Genomic DNA, 5,125 nt, shown 5'->3' with positions numbered 1-5,125 from the left:
TTCCAAAGCCTCGGAGAATGAGATACATATTTTACAGTATACTAATGTTTTCCTGTCGTGATGATGTTGATGATGTTGATGAGTTACGAGTGAAAACCAAATTTTAAGCACTAAAATTATGAAAACATTTTCCACGCAGGAATATATTTCCTGCAGGAATGATATTTTTTTTTAATTTTCCCCAGATCCTCCGTTACCTGGGGAGGTTACCGGGACATCTCACACCCTGAGCGGGAATTATACCCCTATACAAACGAAAAGCAAGATCTGCTGGTGAGGTCAACAAGAAGAACTTTGAGGGAACGCAGATACCGCCAGTCCCAGGTACGTGTGTCGATATGGACTTGCCACATATTGATGGACGATATATTTTTCCACCCATTTTTTCAAAAATAAGATGGCTTTCATTAAGAGAGCTAAATCATCAGCCCGAGAAAAAAAAAAAACAAATCGTACTTCAACATTGGGCAATTCTTAACGAATATGGATTATTTTCATCGGCGTTTTCTTCCCATTACTTTAATAATAGCTTTAAGTTTGGCGATACTTAGAAATGAATGATGACGTTATATGTTGACGTTACGGCCGTAATAACTGTATTTGTTGCACTGTATTTGCCTTTATTCGCTGCTCGCTTTTTCGCATAATCATTACCTCGACCCTTTTACATTATAACCCAATACCTTATGCAATTCATCCCTACCGCTCATCTTTCACCCAATATCCACTTTCAGTCCCTCCTAGCAAGGGGTAGTGCCCCCTCATTCCTTCCTCTCGGCATTACCAACCTCAGGGCTGACCCGGTTTTGGGGACCTACGCTCTTTTCATCCGGTGTCGATATAAATAACTCGCCTTTCACCTCCATCCCGTACTTTAGGTGTTTCGACCCGGATCTCTCCGAGGAAATTGCATTTTCGTAGTAATTCGGTTGGACTCTCGCCAGATCACGTGGGAGCCCAGACCGACCGGCTGCGACGTATGAATGTATGGATGTAAGGAACATACTACAAATGCTATTCGTCAGCGTCGCAGATTTTTCAAGTCTCGACATCTCTTCCCGAGCCTTCAATCTCTCGTCGCACAATTGAGTCAATAAAGACGTCTACCAACCCCTTTTCTGCTACACACCCGGGTGGTGGTGGTGGTGGTATATTGGGGGTATATCCCCCGCCTCCTTCAGTCTTCCGAAGCCCGTCATTTTATTTCCGTTAGCAAAGTAATCGGGGAACACTCGGGTCGGAGGAGAGAACGCTTTTCCGACGCGAAATGGAAATCCCAGGAGGATTACCTCAACATATCCCCGACTCGACTGTTCGCGATGCGCTTCCCCTTAAGCGATTTACTTTCGGTTGAATAAAAGTTGATCCACGGAGAAGAGAGGCGGTATTAAAAACGAAATAAGACAGCAGTGAAGCTTTTCGTTCCTAGATAGGCTGAGCATCGCACCAAGCCGCTCCAAGTAAATTCAAAAAAACTTTTGCAAGACGATAGAATTGAATCCTTCTAAATAGCCTACACACATACAATTTCAAATAAAAATCTTTGCTTAACAAGCCGCGCAACTAAAGCCAATATCTTCACTTCGAGCTCTGCTAAAATGCATTTTCATTGAAGGGTATGCGATAAACCGTTCATGGTCTCCTTACCTTTGACAACGTCCATAGAAAAAGTCATTCAGAGGTTTTTAATTCAAATATAGATGTATAAAGAAATTGTGTCCGAGATCTCTTCACACTTAAAATAGGTAAGGTATGTGATGCAAGTTCAATTCTTCATTTTATACTTTTTCGGAAAGGCAAAATTTTGACAACAAATATGGTTTTCTACAGAACTATTATGAGAGCAAAATCTAACAACAAATACCCACACGGTGAAATATGTATCTTTGAGAAAAAAATAGTAAACACCAATCAATGGCAATCAATAGTAATCAATGTCATCATTATTTACACTGCGTCACTGCGTCCTGAGATTAATTAGTCACGCACTACTCTCTCAACAGAGGATCACGCCATTATAGCAATACTTTTTCGCAATATATTAAACGTTCGTTACACCCCACAATTGTTCGGATTGCATCTCTATAACAATAATTGACAGAAGTCATGAAAACCTCACGAGACACACCCCAAACGTAGTCAAATGACTTCGATGCCGATTCAAAAACCTTCAGTTTGTATTGTTTTGCTATTGAATTATAAAATAAAATATTCAAGAAAATCTTCACTTTACAAACCATTGAAGAAAAGGCACAACTTGATGAAAATCACTGGATTCCACGCTAAAATGCTAATCTTTAGATAAAATTATTCATTAAACTAGTACCAATCAAAGATCTAAAATATTCATCGGCAACTTACAAATTTCTTAATATTCTCATTTTTCGACATTTTTATACACAACTTTCTATGAATTTCGAACATCCTCATAATTATGATTAACAAAATTACACACTTATGCACGCGATATCAAGGGTATTAAAGTTCCACGAGTTAGTTTAATAATTAACCTCGCATGGGTATGAAAGAAGTAACTATGGAATCTTAATAACAGACGATAACTAAATAATTAGCAAAAAAACAATGAATACTTATTCTAATCAATCCAACACGAACAAATTCATCTGATCACTTCTCTAAGAAGTCGTTCTTCAATCCTTTCTGATAAAAATCACCGTGAGGCATAGTAAAAAGAAGATTATCATATGGAAGGTTTAGTCGAATAGCATACGCATGCTAAATTATTGGCATTTTCATAATGATTTTTGCTGACGGGAATTTCAACCAAAACTCTGAAAAGAAAAAAAATCCAAACCTAAAAATAAATGCCTTGATTTCAAAAATTACACTAAAAAAATCAATTCCTTTTTGATATTCAGTGTCAAATTCAGTGAAACTAGCCATTGAATTCATATACAGCTCACATGAATACCGATGAGAATGGTGACTATATCTACTATTTGAGACACAATATGCTTAACTGAAAAGTACTTTTCAGATTTAACATAATTACATAAAAACTTATTCATACATTTCGATTTGCGCCCAAAAGACAACATTCTATTTCTGGACAACAAATCGGAATTGAATAAATTCGTAGCACAAAGAAATAAGCCAAAAAAACTGGAAAATGTACAGTCGCTTTCAACAGGCAAAAGGACAAAGTTTGTAGCGCCACTTCTGCTTCACACGAAAATTATTTTCCCTTACTCTTTTTGTTGTCCTTGATTAAGCACCGCCACTATTTCGTAGGTGCAAGAATATATATACGTGCTCAAAAGGAGAAGTTACTTCATTATTTCAAAATCAAGAATGAGGATACGTTATCTCTTGACATATTATTAAATTTTATAAGATCATACCACAAGTAAAAGTACATAGAGTAATTGCAGAGAATTTACGATGGTTAGAAACCTGTAAATAAACGAGAAAACCAGCGGCTAAAAGTGAAGTATCTCGCTAAGGGAACACGGTCCCACAGATTTTACGTATGTTACCTGTGGAACGCATTTTAATTTAGTTCTGCGCATGTCCTTGTGGCACAACAGACTTTATCCTAAAAACTTGTGAAATAATGCACCTAATACCATCGACCTCGGAGGAATCAAACAAGGAATATTTTCTGAATTCCATGCTGAGGCGAGGAAAATGAGCAAATATTTAGCAGAAAGTATTTGAAAGCATTAGAATGAACATGCTATGACTATAAATATAGAGACATAAATCAATAAAGGGACTTCAATAAAGATATAATAAGCGCGTTGGTTGACGGAAAACATACTTGGGTGTAAACTTAAAAAAAATGATCTTTCCATTGACTCAGAATAACTCAACCGGTATCAACCAATGTCCGAGCAGCATAACCAGAATTCGGCTGACACTGGTCGAGTCGCACTGAAATTTTAGCGGAGTTGAATAAGCGTATTCATTTTTCAATGGATGGACACAATAATGTGGTGGAGCGCAAAAATGATTACACTTACGCTGCATTAAATGTTGCGAGACAGGTATTCCGAACCGGCACCTCACTCAAGGACTCGGCCGTCGGGAGGAGAGGGGACGTAGCGGAAGAGGGGGAAGAGGGAGGCGGGGGAAAGGGAAGCGATAAAGTGAAATCCACCGAACGGTACTTCGCATTTCCACGGCGGACGCGTGACGTCACAGCCGTGGTGAGAGAGCTCACAAGTCGATGCGCTCGGAACTCAGCGTCAGAAGGTCGCTCATACACTCCATGGCTCGTTGGTCTAGGGGTATGATTCTCGCTTCGGGTGCGAGAGGTCCCGGGTTCAAATCCCGGACGAGCCCAATTTTTATCAGCTCCAAATTTTGTTAAGTTTGGAATAATAAAAGGAATAGAAGCCAGAGGCTCCGCGAGATTTTTCACCCGTTGTTATCATATTTAATTTATGTGGCAAAGTAATCGTCTCTTTCTGTCTCAATAATTCAGAAATACGAAATTTTATGAGACAATATCGTATTCTAATCTATTTTAAAACTAAAACCGATTTGTGCATTTAAATCCTCTGATTAATATACCAATAGAAATATCTGATCGGCAAAAAATCTATCAGAACTTTATGTAGGTAAAGAAAATGCTGTTGATTCAAAAAGCAATAATGCCAAGCAAAATTTGCGAACATTAATTTAAATATTTTCTAAACTTGCTTCTTTTTAAAGGAGAAAAATTCACTGATATTGGTAGAGTACCTAGTTTTGAGACTTGAGATAACATTATTTGCCAAAAAGCATTTCAAAGCAGCTGGACTCTAGATACACAAATGATATTTGCGAATAATTTCAACTTAGTACATGCATTTAAAGATAGAAGTTTATACCTGGTAGAGCACTAGCGTCAACTGTTCTATATGAAAAGAAGGACCGCATTCATATTTTTAGAATCAAAGGAAAACAACTATATCAAACAATGAAAGCAAATTTTGGACCGAAGTAATGATGATGAGCCTATGCACTATGTACTGACAAAACCCAAATGAAGCGATTCAAAAGTAGCCAAATTAATACGGGCACAGTTTACAATAATGTGACTTTCATAATGAATGGTGACCAAGAAGTAATTCAATCGATGACAATACCAGATAAGTAAACAAATCAATATCATTTCTGG

At 37.7% G+C, this 5,125-nt stretch overlaps 1 non-coding gene across 1 annotated transcript; it reads left to right on the top strand.

Annotated features, from left to right (window-relative positions):
- The first annotated feature begins 4,233 nt into the window (after positions 1–4,233).
- Trnap-cgg lies at positions 4,234–4,305 on the top strand. The gene has a single exon. It is a non-coding gene; the product is annotated as a tRNA-Pro (tRNA).
- Positions 4,306–5,125: the final 820 nt, after the last annotated feature.

Source organism: Ischnura elegans, chromosome 5 (assembly GCF_921293095.1).
Source record: "Ischnura elegans chromosome 5, ioIscEleg1.1, whole genome shotgun sequence".
Lineage (NCBI taxonomy): Eukaryota > Metazoa > Arthropoda > Insecta > Odonata > Coenagrionidae > Ischnura > Ischnura elegans.
Note: the sequence above shows the minus strand (reverse complement) of the source record. Positions and strands in the feature narration are given on the sequence as shown.